Source organism: Haemaphysalis longicornis, unplaced genomic scaffold (assembly GCF_048455015.1).
Source record: "Haemaphysalis longicornis isolate Haplotype H1 unplaced genomic scaffold, Haemaphysalis longicornis Haplotype H1 scaffold_13, whole genome shotgun sequence".
Classification (NCBI taxonomy): Eukaryota; Metazoa; Arthropoda; class Arachnida; order Ixodida; family Ixodidae; genus Haemaphysalis; species Haemaphysalis longicornis.
Genome location: NW_027526233.1, coordinates 13,375,767 through 13,391,064, shown reverse-complemented (window position 1 = coordinate 13,391,064; position 15,298 = coordinate 13,375,767). Strand labels below are relative to the sequence as shown.

General features: G+C 43.3%; 2 pseudogenes; one reads left to right on the top strand and one right to left on the bottom strand.

Moving 5' to 3' along the window:
• The first annotated feature begins 453 nt into the window (after positions 1-453).
• LOC144164453 (uncharacterized) lies at positions 454-8,864 on the top strand (annotated as a pseudogene).
• On the bottom strand, positions 7,228-8,199 carry LOC144164169 (uncharacterized; annotated as a pseudogene).
• Positions 8,865-15,298: the final 6,434 nt, after the last annotated feature.

The window sequence follows — 15,298 nt, the reverse complement described above, 5'->3', positions numbered from 1 at the left end:
GAGTTCCTGTAAATGAGAAATAATTTGAAAGCTTTTTTTTCGTTTTTTTTCGCGAGATTTCTATACAGTAGTAGCACTAAAACAATGTAGTGATACCGTGCTGACCATTCATTTGGGTCATTCCTAGAGGCGGAACATCTACAACAGTTGGGTAAGCCCTCTCTCAATGACGGTCTGGCATCAGTCAGTGGCACGTCTGATGGCACGTTCAGCCAAAATGTTATGCAGTGATTTCGCTGTTACTTACACCACATTCAGCCCAACTTATTCAAAATTGCGCCAACAGAGGCAGTCAGCAGGGTTGTGGTTAGAAGCAATTGCAGACTTCAATTTATGCTAGCATGTCGAGCAAGTGCTTAAGTAAAAACTGGTATTATCAGTTTCAAAGTCCGATCTAGCACAAGCTGCCTAGCACCTGAGACAAAAATTGGCAAATAAGAAATTCACGGAAAGATGCCTGCAGAGAACTTGCCTTTCATGGTAAAAGACTATATGACAAGTGTGCAGTCTGTTTCTAACTACTACACTTTTGCAGCGCATTTTTTTTTCGGCATCGGTTTTAAAACCAAAGTGTCTGTTGCCTTCAGGGTGTCCAGGTAACGCATCAGACTTATGTAAACTTACTTTGGGTTTAAACCCTAGCTTCTGCAGATATATATTCGTCTCTATTTTCAAAAGTAATCAATGATTTGTGATATTCTTGGGCATCATTTTCTTAGCTGGAGTGAAGTACGCTTTAGGCGACGTCCGGCATCTGAGCCACTGCTCTTTCTTCAAGCAATCGTTCAAATTCTGGAGCGGGTATATTGCTGGCAGCAAGCACTTTAGCTTGTAAGGATATTTTGCCGCCATGTCTCTTAAGTGGTTGAACACATTTTTCTCTATATGACTGGTAGTTCTGCCTCTCCGCGTAGCGCTGTCAGGTATGCTTGCATGGCGCAGTGTTTGTGCATCTGTTATTGATTCAACAGGCACTCAATCGATTCGACTCCTTTATTTTTTCATTGTTCGTTAACTCCGTTCGTAAAACATTTTATTTAACTTGATCATGGTGCTCTCTTTTTTCGGAAACTTGGTACTACGTAATGCAGGTCTCCTGTTCCGTTCTGTGGCGGCACTGCGTCTCGAGTTTTATTTATTCGTCACTAGCTTTCACAGGTTTTGTTAGATCTTTAGCTTAAGATACATGCAAATAAAGGGCACGCGAAAACAACACAGCTGAGCGGACGACAGAAAAATACTGATTGGTGCCAAAAAGTCAAGTACCGGTAAAATAGCCTCTCCCTTCAAAATGTTGCACTTAAATACAGTATTTTTGAAAGGCTGAAGTGAAATCATAGCTTTTAGGTCGCTCTCGAAACGGCATGCATAAAAACATTCTTTCCCTTTTTATATAGCGACACATAACCAAGCCGTGAATATAGCCATTCAGGTATGACTTGATGGCGTGAGCCATAATGAAATGTAGAGGAGCGCTCGCAAAGGATGAACTTACCTTGTGCATATCCAACACCGTTGCTCCCAGCGGCGCTCCTAGCGGGGTGAGTTTATGACGCATTCCAAAGCGTTGCTAAAACTTTTTGCCAAGGAATGGTAACACATCACTTCGCAAGCTCGTTTACCGTGCGATCACAGTGCACAGACAAAACACGGACACACAAATGATGTTCCCGGCAGTACAAGAGCGCATATAATGGCTTCCCCTTGAATGAATTCGATGTATCGCCTGCTGCACTGCAATATATGATCTTCGCTGCTTGTTGAAAAGACTCGCACAAGGCACATAGATCGTCAGCAACAAAATAAAGCTGCAAATTTACATAGAACACTGAAAACGCCCGAACCACGCCAGTCCCCGCACATCCGGGATAGTTGAGACCAAGCTACTTTGGCTCGTTACGAGTAGGTTAGCGATGGCTATGCCACAGCTATGCATTCATGTGAAAATTCAGGGTGCGCCTGTTTTCATAACCAATCCCTGCAGGGCGCGGCCTCGCCTCGATGACGTAGGTACCATTTTCTTGTTTTTTTTTTTTGTCTAGGTGTGTTCGCGGAGTGCGTTGTCGCTTGTGGCTGGAAGCACGAAATACAACGATGAGCTAGTCTATTAACAGAAGAGGTCCTTCGCTGCCGTCAACGAGGCGTATGTTGTGCGAACATTAAGAGAACTGAACAAGTCGTCTAACTGTAAGGATGCATCGATTGCTTCTTAATGTTTCCCTTTGCGCGTAGATTTAGCATTAAAAAACGCAGTAGTAATTTCAACAACGGACGCAAACCGGCCGAGCGACCTGTTTTCAGTTACGGTTATTGCTATTTATTTTGGCGTTTTTGAAGATCGGGTTATCATTGCTCTGGTTACAGGTTCAGAGCTCCCCTGGCACCGATTTGTATCGGTTTGAGTTGAGTATTGTTCTCGTTACAGGACCGTGACCCGATCTGCAGAAATTCTGATAAGTGTAAGTGGGACTGAACTGTTTTGTTCGGTTTAAGTCATGACTATAACCGCGCAAGCAAGATAACCGATCGTGACTTAAAAAATAAAAAGTTCTGCACATGTGCTCTTAAGATGCCTAATTTCTTTGAATCCATGGCAAACCTGCACTTCGGCGTTTATTTGGTATGCATCTGGGCATTTTAGAATCAATATTTGTGTAATTTTGAACACCCAAAAAGCCATTTGCGCAGCATGCGGCAAGAGCTTCGGTGGGGCTGTACGCCATGTTGTGACACGGCCGTGTGTGCCATTCGTAATCGTCCTCGAAGTGTGAAATATACGACTACAGGAAGGCATAGATCTCATGTTGAACTCTGTATATAAGACGCTGAAGCATCAGCGTTAAGCTTTTTGTCGTATTATAAAAATCTGAAGGCCCTACCAAACTGTACAATGTTGGTTTGTTGGTGCCGCTTGTAAGTTGCTACTTCTAAAAACTACACAAAAAGGTCTGGGTAAGTATTATTATCCTTATCATCATCCATAACAATATAATGTATATTTATTAGTCTTATTCTGGTTGAGAAGAGCCAGAATGTCTTGCCAGAGGCAGCGCATCTTAAAGTTTCTTTGTTGACATTACACAAAAACTAAATCTATATTTGACATTACCCTCTACCATGCATAAAACTAGGCGCCGTCATTAAATCCACTTTAGTTTTCATTTTCAGCCAATATCGTCTTCTCTACGATCCACTCCGGGTGCGGAAACTCTGTGGACAATGTGCCGTTTCCAGTTGTCAAGGAAACGGTCAAAGTCTGCATATTTGGAACGGAGTACTACAAGAAGACTCAGGAGAAAAAAGACCAGGTATGTGACATGGTGATGCACTTGCAAGCGTTTCAATCTCATGCAGATCTCCAGCAGTGTTCACCAAAAACAAGTTTTCTTGACTTCATTTACAGCATTCAAGCACCACTGACTACCGAAGGAGGTGTACGAGAAAAAGCGAATAAACCTCCAAGATACAAGGAGGGTTCATGAGACTTTCCCCCCTTTGCGTGGAATGGGTATGTACTATGCACCACACTAAAGATTGATGCACCATACATCGTTTCGCATTATTTGGATAGATGACGGGCAAAAACTGGCAGCTCAACACTGACTGTTTCTAATTTCACGATACTAAAGGTGCATTTTAGGGAATTTAATTTACAAATACTAACTGATAAATAATAAGTTTAGGCAATTGGCTTCTGGTAATATTTTCTTGTGCATTCATGTTTCTTATGCAGCCCCCTTTTTATATCTCTATTCCGTAGGATTTCATTTTAAAAACGTTTTTAGTGTGAATAATAAACAGCTCCCCAAAGTCAGTATACCTAAGGTGTTTCACTGAAAGGGTAGGTCTTATAATTGCAAGATTGCCCAGCCTCTAATACCAGTCAGAGCTGTTGCAGTAGTCTTGAAGAAATTGCTTTACTCTGTAGGTAACCATGCTTCACATATCCAGAGTAAACTTTGGGTGCACATTAGGCGTTCTCTCAAATGAGGTTTATTGACAGTCGATTTATATTACAAGAACGCTACTTAAGATACCTTGAAGTAACCACCAGACAAAAATATATTGACATGTTTTCATGTACAACACCCCCGATATTAAAATGCCAAAGAAAGTATAAACCCAAGCACTTTCCTAGAAATACAGAAGGGATGCAATCTTACAAACACTTTTATACACATACATTGAAAGCACAAGATTAAAAAATTGGCCGCATATCTGCTCCTTTCGTTGCAAATGCCGTCAAAAGACGATAGCCTTTATCGGCTTTTGCGAAGTAAATGCTTCCCTTCGCTTTCCCGCTCACCTCTCATGTTGTTCCTCTTGCATCGCGCTCCTCCCAGGGTAAAGACGCGAAATGTTTGCTTAAATCATTTTAAATAGCCCGCGTTCCACTGCTCCAAACCTGGTGTCTCGATGCCAACGCTGCCGTACGGTGAAGACGCGCGTTAATCGAGGCGCCCTACTTCAACGTTTATAGAACCGCGTTTTCCTACTCCATGTGCGCTGCAAGCAGAACGTGGAACCTATATAGTGGAACCTCACGTAGCTGTTGCCGGTTGCTTTCCTAAAATGGCGCCAGAAGCTATAGTGGCGCGGGCGACAGCAGGCGACGGCGAAGTGAATTCTTTTTCTGCAGTTGATGAAGTATTTAATTTCGCAAAAGTCAAGCATGTTTGATTTTTTTATAAAGGAACACTGCAAATATCACTTCTGTATTGATTTGTTGTCTCATATTTGCGTAATGTCTTGTTCTTCTTCAACAATGTTGACAAGTATGAACATTACACCGGATATAGACGGGTAGATTTAGCTGTGACTATATAAGACTATTGCGCAGCCGTTGTTTTGCTTTGGCCGGGTGGCTGAATCGAGTCACAGACAGACAGAGTAAATGAGTATTTCCGAGAGGCCATGTTCTCTTTTCTTGAAGTTCAAAAGGCACGCAAATGTGTTCCAGACTGGTTGTCACAAATGGAGGAGCTAACAAAAATGAAAATATTTTAGTAGTCAGCACTGTACCCTAGAGTGGAACAGTGATTTTATGTCTTAGTGTAATGGGTTTGTTTTGTTGTTGTGTATTATGTTTGTAACAGCAGTGTTTGTCTGGAAATAAAGAAAAAAAAGACAGACAGACATACAGACAGACCAAAATTTTTGGGTTTAAGTAGCCCAAGAAAGACTATCGTCTTTAAAACATTTTTACAATCTATGGATTGAAAGTGCAGTGGGGTCCACTGTTAAAGGGAAAAGGCAAGCGCATGGACACTGCGCTCCGCGAAGCGCCGGCGCCGAGAAGTGGCGAGAATCGGAGACAGACGGCACATGCGCACTGGCCGCACGAGGCGGGAGAACCCGCTATGTCGTCTGCTAGGGCGCTTTGCCCGGCCGCTCACATCCTTTGAGTGCGAAATCCCTGAGCTGTTGCAAGCTAAGCGCCGCAGCGGAGAGCCTTAGCAGACGACAGAGCGGGTTCTCCCGCCTCGTGCGGCCAGTGCGCATGTGCGGCTGTTTCTAATTCTCCCCACTTCTTGGCACCGGCGCTTTGCGCAGCGCAGCATCCACGCGCTCGCCGTTTCCCTTTAACAGTGGACCCCACTGTACCACCAGACAAAATGTATTAACATAATTTCATATACAACAGCCGCTATATTAAAATAGTATCAGGAAAGTATAAAAGCAAGCATTTTCATAGAAGTACAAAAGGGATACAACCTTACAAAAAGATTTATACACATACATTGAAAGCACAAGCCTAAAAACATTTTTTACAAGGTAGTGGCTATTTTTCCGGCTGCCCCAATATTAGCCCAGAAGAAAAGTTGCCGGCAGTTTTTTCTTATTGGCTGGGACAGACCACGTGATTATTCTCCCGGCACAATTTCTGGGGGCTGTTTTGCCTTCAGCCGGCAGATTCCCTCGAGAGAAAAGTTGCTGGCAGACGTCATTTTGCACACTTCAGGCACACTTGTTTTTTACTGAAGTTGGTGTTTGAAATTTCGTAGCATTGAAATAGCAATCGTGAATTCTAGCCGTGCACTCCATTTTTTGGCTTATTATTTTTTCAATTCTGCTGCTTGGCTTGAAATTCTGCAAAGACCCACCGCTGTGGCCCAGTGGCTAAGGCGTGTTGCTGAGCACAAGGATACGGGTTCGATTCCCGGCAGCGGCGGCCGCTGTTCTGATGGAAGCGAAAAGCAAAAACGGCCCTGTGTACGATATTTCGACGCACGTTAGACACCCAGGTGTTCAAAATTACTCCGGAGCCCTCCACTACGGCACGCCCCAACCCTACAACAAATCAATCAATCAAATTCTGCAAAGGAAACAGCAAGGAGCGTTCACTGTCTGTTAGAGTAAATAATTTTGATAGAATGTAGATTTGGCACAGGGCTTTCAACCTATCAAATCCAGAGGCAGTTCAGGGAATGCGATTGGATGACATCCCTTGAGTTTGAATGCGGGAATATAACTTACGGGGCACTTCCTCCGTTTTTTTAGTGCTGTGTCAAAGTTGAAGATGCCCGCCGCAATCTCGCAAATCTGGCTGGCTCTTTTTTAGTCGCTTCGACCGTCTGCGCATCCTTTTTCCATACCTTAACATAATTCCCTGAACAGTATCGATCTATCTTCTCAAGCTCGGCAAAGCTCTAAAACTTGTTCCCAACGCTCACGTTGACACTTTCGGCTGCAGTAGCATTGGCGCCCAGGGGCAGCGTCGCCGGGAAATTGCAGGCAACTTCTCTCTCGAGCTAATCTGCCGGCTGCCGGCAAAATAACAGCCGCGAAAATGTTCCGGCAGAATAATCACGTGGTCTGGACCAGACAATGGGAAGGAACTGCCGGCAACTTTTCTCCCGGGCTAATCTGCCGGCTGCCGGCAAAATAGCCACTGCCTTCTTACAATCTATGGATTGAAAGCGTCACCGACACGAAACATTAAGGCAGTTTTTCTACACACACACAGCCGTTTCCAATGTCGCAGTTACATGACTGCAATGAAATCTAGTATAAAACATAGCATAATATTGCTAAAAGGTCGGAACATTCTAAAAAAATATTTACACGGATGTCCCAACACCCTGTTTAGGCTATGCATGTTAAAAATTAATTGTGTTTTGCAAAGCTCGCAAATAAAAAAAAGAATGACTGAGTAGCCATCCCTTAATTAATTAGGTTTCCCCCTGATGAATTTCTAGCAGTGCGAGCCAAAGCTCGTGTACAAAGTCAACCAATCAATGGTGGAGTGACACCACATTGTAGGCGCCTTCTCTTTGGAAGATGCTTCAGAGACGAGCATCCTTTTGTCGGTGAGCCCCGAATGCGAAAGCCAGAAATCTGTGGCACAGGTTCCGCCAACTTGCGGAAGGTGACTTGCGATAAGCCCCTAACCTCCAAGAGTGTTTGAACTCCATGGCAGCAGTAAAGCAGGGATCTGCAATTTTCCCATTCCTCCATTATACTTTCCCACAGCTCCGACGCTGAAGGGGCTACTGTCACAGGAGCCATATCAACCACAGGCTGTAAAGGCACCTGACAAAAGCTGGACTCATTGACAAACAGAATGTCTGGCTGTGATACTACTCTACTGAGAGCCTGTAAAGACACCTCAGAAGCGCTGGGCTCATTGACATTGGGAATCCTAGAACTTATTTCTGATTCTTGATAGTTTGTAAATGTATTTTGCGGCTGATTGAGGTAACTCTGCGGAACCGAGGAAAAGCCCCAACTGTCGTTGAACTTAAAAACAACACAAAAGTGTTTACGTGGGTACTTCTGCTTCCTAAAGTCAGGGCAGGTCCACGATGGCTTGGTTAGGTCCACTGTGTAAGCATCATCATGACTTCTTTCAGAGTGAACAGGGAACATTCCGTCAACGGGCAGCTCTTTCATGCCTGTGAGGGGTGTATTCCTCTGCATGTACGAGCCGTCTCAGCATATGCTTAACAAAGCCGTGAGACCGGTTGTGCAGGTAAGCAGGAACATTTTCACTGCATACTGTCGGTACACTGATGACTGCCTCCTTGCTGCCTCATGAAATTTCGCTTCTTTGTCGGGAAGGTAGCCATGAACGACAGCTGTTATCTGAGCTGTGAAATATAAAAACAGTACAGCACATACCGTCTCGGCTTTATTTCCAAGACTGTATATGTTGTACTCTTTTTATCTTTAGCGCTCGGTGTATTAGATGCGACGCATCTCTTGCTCTGGGGCATGTCCCTCCTGCGTCGGCGTCGGCGTCGGCGGTGTCCGCACGCCACCTGCGCATGCGCGACTCTCCTCCGCTCTTCTCTCCGACAGCTGTGCGCAACACTCACTCCGTCTCATTATCATAAACAACAGCTGCGTGCGCGCGCTTCGCTCGCTTCGCTCCGCTCCCGTCGCGCAAGTGCGCGCATGCGCGACTCTCCTCCGCTGTCTCCTCTCCTTCAGGCGCTGTGAATATAAAGCGGGTTGCGCGCTGCGGCGATTCAGTCAGCGCTCGCTCTCGTTCGACTTCGCGTCACTTTGCTTGACGACTGCGTGCTTGACTTTGTAATTAGTTAAAATCATATGTATTCCTCTTCATCATTATAATCATCATCGTCATCGCATTCATCTGGCGTAGCAAGCCAGGCATCTTAGCTGGGCTGACATCGCCAGTTTTCATTAAAGGTTGTTCTCTTTCTCTCTCTTGTTCTTGACTTGATTCTTCCGATGAAGACGTGATGGAAGCAACAGCAGTCCCTTCAGCGAGTGGACTGACGCAATCTAATACCAGCGTCAGTCCAAGCTCCCCCCCGATGCGTCGCATCACATCAGGGTTCCCTCGCGGGAAGATGGACGTAATTTTTTATGCTATTTGTCACGTACACTGGATATAGTGGAAATAAAGTTTCAGTTGTTAGTCCAGCGCTGTGTTCTGTCTCGACTTCGCTCTGTCCTCATCATGTCGCGCTGTTTTAAACCATAATTTTAATCAGATAACAGGCCCAAACAAACCTTTTATTGAGCATACGTCAACCAATTCTAATGCGCCCCACCTTATGCTATGGCAAATTTGTCTGCACCGTGTAATAAGGGCAGCGGGAAAAGCCGATATAAGCGAGTTTTACCAGACCGTTTTTTGGCACAGAAACCGATACCATATTGATGCACAACGTGTTTTCCAGACCGTCAGAGGGGAGAGGAGGTATCGTTGCCGGATCCCCATACTAAAACTCTCTAGTATCAACAGAAGTAGAAGCAATGATAGTGGACATCAGCTACAAAATTTGCACAAGCCACTGCAAAGACAAAGTATTATTTTTGAAAACTGCTTGCTTTGTGTCGGTTTGCGCAGACCTAAATACCATGATAAAGGCCCACCGATATTAATGCGCAAATATTTCTTACTTGTGGTTGGATATTACGTACCTGGAAAACTGCGTACCATTCAATACACTTCAAATTCATTGTTGCTGCACACCCCTTTTTCTTAGTGCCTTGGAGTTTCATTCGCTTTTTCTAGTACACCTCCTTCGGGCAATCAGTGGTGCTTGAACACGGTACATGAAATCAAGAATATTTATTTCAATTAATATTTATATGAATCATTCAATCAAAATTTAAAGCTCGCTTTAAAATTTAAAGGCCACAACGCTACACAAGGGGAAGGGGAGAGATTGGAGAACCAGTTGGTCGCAACAAGGATCGCATTCCGTTTAAAACAACGCTTCGTATTGACCTTGACCTCTCTGTTGTTCACCAACTAGCAATCGGAGGTGGCACCGATACAAGGCCAGCTTTACATAGCGTTTAAAAATCAAGCACTGCCGCTGGTAGAGCTGATGTCTCCAATTCACATTAAATATTTGTCTCTCTCAGACACAACGGAAAGTGCAGCACATTGTGACAAGTGCCGCGTCATTACAATGCTGTTTCCCTTTATTCCGCTAGGCTGTACGACATGCGCCTGTGTTTATTGCTGTAGATTTAAGGATCTCAGTCATCTGTGCAATTCCTGTACTTCCGTGGCTTTGTGGGCAACATGCCAGTAGGCCGCAAAGTCATCTTTCAGGAAACAAGTGCAGGCGAACAGTGTAGATATCAATGTGTGGCTTACAACATTGTTTGCAAATAGGTTCAATTTTTTGCTGAAGAAAGTTGTAGTACATAAAGTACTTACCAAGATACCTTGTGTTCTCAATGTAGTTGTTTTTTTCTTTAGAGTTTTTATTTTTCTTGTTATTAGCCTGATCAGAAGCATTTTGTATATATTCGATTGCTATACAACCACTTGTCTCTGTGGAGGAAACAAACCTTCCGTGCGTTGCTTTTCAATTAAAAAAAAAATCTACAAACCACGGCCAGTGCGGTTCCTAGACACTACCACAAAATAATGTCAAATACGGGCTATGAGTCTAATAAGCTTCGAAAAGTGTTGCCCTCTGTCGAAGCCAAAATGGACCCTCCTTTCGATGTGATGTTAAACAAGCACTAAATAGGCTTCCGAGGGTCACCATTGCAATCGCGCAATCACAATTGTTCATCATGACGACTACCTATACCCGATATGACACCTGTGCGTAAAGCAGGTGTTGCAAAAACATGCAACAAATGTCTAATTTCTTTCCTTGTTAATTTACTGATCGTCGTCGCCATTCTGCCGCACTCTGGCGAAAATTTTTGATTGACGCAGTTTCTATGACGCACGAACTACTGAACACTACTACGGCGCTATTGGGGGCCCCTAAAAAGGCTGTAGCTAATCAGCGTTCAAGGCTCTGCGGAAAACGCGGATGCACGTTTCGGCGGTTCAAATGAGCGGCGCTCGGGCACCAGCGGCACGGCGTATCTTAGTATAAACGAATGTGGATCGTCCCCATCCGTCACAAGAGCTCAGATGAATTTATACCTATAAAAACAAGTGCCCGACTGACTGACTGGCCGACTGACTCATCAACGCCCAGCCAAAACTGTCAGGTCTACAGACTTAAAATTTCGCGAGTACATTTTCGTAATAGCGTAGGGGCTCACTAAGGCGGGATTTTCGGTAATTGCATTCGTAACCGAGGAAAAGGGCGAAATTGTGTTTTCATAAATACGTGATTATCTGGGTCACACATTCACATATCGAAGAACTTTTTGCTGGTATGTATAGGCTTTAAGAATAAAAAAGTATTTTTAGGATTTGGCCCTAACCAACACCATCGAGGTGATTTCGCAATTTCGGAATAAAATGGGTGTTCCTAAAGCTTCTCCAATACCTCATTCACTGATTCATTTATCCTCTTGATTTTGCTAACATATGTTACCGAAACGCGAGTTGCCGAAACGCGACTCGCTTTTTAATCTTATCTGCACGACAGAATGCAACTTTGTTCTGTTAACTGAAACGCGGCCAAACCCTTTATTTTGCGATTCCGAATTAACACCGTGCTTTCCTGGCTTTACAATTTTTCGGCGAGATCCTGATGGTAAGCGTGGTGGTGCATTCTTATAGCTGCTCACAGTCGATTAAATTGCTCCCCAGTGGTCACCCCTTCCAGTCTTGAATTATTGTTTGTCTGCTGCTGAAACTCATATCCTCCGGTTATCATTGGAGTCTGTTACCGCCCCCCTGAAGCAGATGCTTCATTTATCGCTAATTTCCACAGTGCTCTTAACTTCTTGAATGCCTCTCATCCTAACATACTGGTTATTTTAATGGGTGACTTTAACTTCCCAGGAATAATCTGGTCTAACCTAGCGCTCAGGATATCTAAACACATTATGGAAAGCGGCTTTGTTAACACGTGCCTAACATTTGGTTTATCTCAACTTGTTTTCTTGCCAACGCGAGTTACTGAGTACTTTTCAAATATTATGGATCCCATTATCACGTCACACCCCGGCAATCTTGTATCGGTAGTTCCTCTCCCCGAGATAAGTGATCACACTGTACTTCACGCTTCGTTTTCTAATCAACTACCAAGTTCAAGACATTTCGAGAAAACCCTCATACTCTACGATAAAGGTAACTATCACAATTCCTATGCCGCCTATACTATGGCGGTAACTATGCCACCTTTAACAACGAACTATCCAATTTTTGTGACTGGTATTTAAACGACTTCTTCCAACGCCCTCTTTAAATTACCTGGTCTTTGTTCAAGCGCAAAATCCATGATTTAATCAATAGGTTTGTACCCACAATTACAATTATGGAACGGGCGTCTTTACCTTGGTTTAATACATCTCTTAAGCGTCTTAACAATACGGAAAAGCGATTATATCGTTCGGCTAAACTGTCTAACCGCACGAGCACTTGGAACACGTACCGCGGAACAGCAAAGGAATTGGAATCGCTTGCTGGGAAGGGTAAGTGTTCTTTTTCTCTTCTACATTACCTAATATGCTACGCAATAATCCTAAACAATTTTGGAGAGCCATTACCCCCAACCCCACAAAACCATTATCATTGCTTGATGAACACGGTGATCCTTATCCAGATCATGCTACCCCTCAAGTATTAAATTCTGCCTTCTCTTCCGTATTTACCCCAGAATCTTCCAGCCCGCTTCCAGACTTCCCATCCCTTGATTATCCTGTCATGCCAGGCATTACATTCGATTCATACGGAATCGCAAAACAAATTAACGAATTGAAAATAACGCCATCCGTGGGAATGGACGGCATTAACTCTGAAATACTGAAAACCACTAAGCCTATAACAAGCATTATTCTTTCGTGCATATTTCAGCAGTCCATTTCATGCGGACTGGTGCCGGAGGACTGGAAGCTTGGTAAGATCGTTCCTGTGCCGAAAAAAGGTCTTTCATCTTCACCGAGGAATTATCACCCCATTTCGATCACAAGTGTATGCTCTAAGATAATGGAACACATAATTTATTCCCACATAGTAATTTTTTTACGTTCAGTACATTTCTTTCACCCTAACCAACACGATTTTCAAAAAGGATTTTCATATGACACGCAACTCGCCCTGTTTGTTAACGACCTGAGTTCTAGCCTGGATATTAACATACCTGTAGACGCTATTTTCATTGATTTTGAAAAAGCCTTCGACAAAATTCCCCATAATAGATAGTTTTTGAAGCTTTCATGTCTTAACCTTAATTGTCTTGTTTTTAATTGGATATGTGACTTCTTGACTAACCGTAAGCAGTGCGTTTGTGTTAACAACCATCGCTCTTCCTTATCCGCTGTAACCTCCGGCGTACCTCAAGGCACGGTCCTTGGTACTCTACTATTGATTTATTTTTATTTATTTATTTCAATACTCTCAAAGCCCGAAGGGCGTTACAGAGAGGAGTGGGAAGGTTTATACAATGCAAGTTATGGCCGTCTTATAGGAAACAGGATCAGGGTTGCTGGAAATGGAGGCGGGGAGGCTGTTCCAGTCCGATGCTGTCTTCGGTAAGAACGAATTTAAACGCAAATTCTTCCGGCAATTGGGGACTGCAACTTTTAATCTGTGGTCAAAGAGTGGGGAAATGTAAGATGGAGGTGAAACAATGTCAGTTTTAATATCTGGGTTAGTGTAGAATATTTTGTGAAACAAGCTTAAACGTGCAATTTTCCTGCGAGTTGTTAAAAGGGGAAGGTTAAGGTTTGCTTTCATTGATGAAACGCTAGCTGCCCAAGAGTAGTTGGAAACAATGAAACGAGAGGCACGGTTAGCGATAATAAGTGTGGATCCCAGATAGCGGAAGTGTATTCGAGTTTAGTCCTAACTAGTGTTTTATAAAGCAGTAATTTCAAGGAAACAGGAGGTAAGGGAAAGTTACGACGTAAGTAGCCAAGCATACGATTAGCATTGTTAGTTACATAATCTACGTGCGCTTGCCAAGAAAGGTTGCTACTGATGTGAACGCCAAGGTATTTGTAGGTGTTAACTTTTGTGAGCGGAGTATTGCTAATTACATACAGATAAAGAGAAGGGGGGTGGCGACTTAGAGAAACTTGCATTAGTTTGCACTTAGAAATGTTAAGCTGCATGGACCAGTCAAAACACCATGCTGAAACTTCGTCCAGATCAGTTTGAAGTTGCAAGCAATCGTTAGTACTAGATATTTCGCGGTAGATAACACAATCGTCTGCAAAAAGCCGAATTGAGGAACAAATATGATTAGGAAGGTCGTTAATATATGTAAGAAAAAGTAGTGGGCCCAACACAGAACCTTGTGGTACACCAGAAGTTACCACGGAAGTGGGTGAGTCGCACTCATTAGCTCTAACAAATTGGTTACGGTTGGTTAGAAAACACTCAATCCATTTAAGAATTTGGGGATGAATGTTAATTTTTCTTAGTTTCAAGAGCAGTAAGCGATGAAAGACTGTGTCAAAAGCTTTTTTTAAATCTAGAAAAACGCAGTCAATATTGGAACCTCGATCAATGGCCGAAAATAGGTCGTTAGTAAACTGAAAGGGTTGTGTTTCGCAAGAGTAGTTTTTCCTAAAACCATGCTGAAGTTTATAAAAGAAATTGTTAGATTCAAGGAATGTAATTAAATGTAATAAATGTAATTCAAGGAATGTAATTCCTAGTCTATATTAACGAACTCCCCAATAACTTAGCTTCTAACATTCGTCTATTTGCAGAAGACTGTGTCATTTATCGTCCTGTTCACAATGCAAGCAACACTGTCATCCTACAGTCTGAACTTTCTTTGATTCAATCATGGTTCCAAAAATGGCTGATGTACCTTAACATAAAGAAAACATGTGTCGTTTCTTTCCATCGGCGACAATCTTATTCCTCCAATAAATACTTCCTGTTTGATCCTGAAATAACAGCAGCGAATTCATCTAAACACCTCGGTATTACTCTTACTTCAGATATGACCTAGTCATCCCACCTAATGAACATCACTAATGACGCAAACTGCGTTCTTGGCTATCTCCGCAGAAACTTACGTCTAGCCCCACCTTCTGTTAGAGTTTTAACCTATCTAACACTAGTTCGCCCGAAGCTAGAATACGCATGTGCCATCGGGGATCCCTTTCACATCACCCTTAATAAAACACTTGAATCCGTGCAAAATCGCGCAGCCAGATTCATTTATTCAGACTACTCCTATCAGAGCAGCGTCCCCGAACTAAAATCTCAAGATAACATGGTTAACTTAGCTTCACGCCGCAAAATTTCAAGACTGTGTTTGTTTCATAAATTTTATCGCGCATTGCACCTAAACCGTTATCGTTCCAGCTCATTGTCTTTCTTGCCGTATCAGCCATTCGAAAGCGGTTTATCTACCCCGTGCGCATACCACTGCCCATCGCTCTTCATTTTTTGTGAAAACATCAATAGAATGGAACGATCTTCCTGCTGACA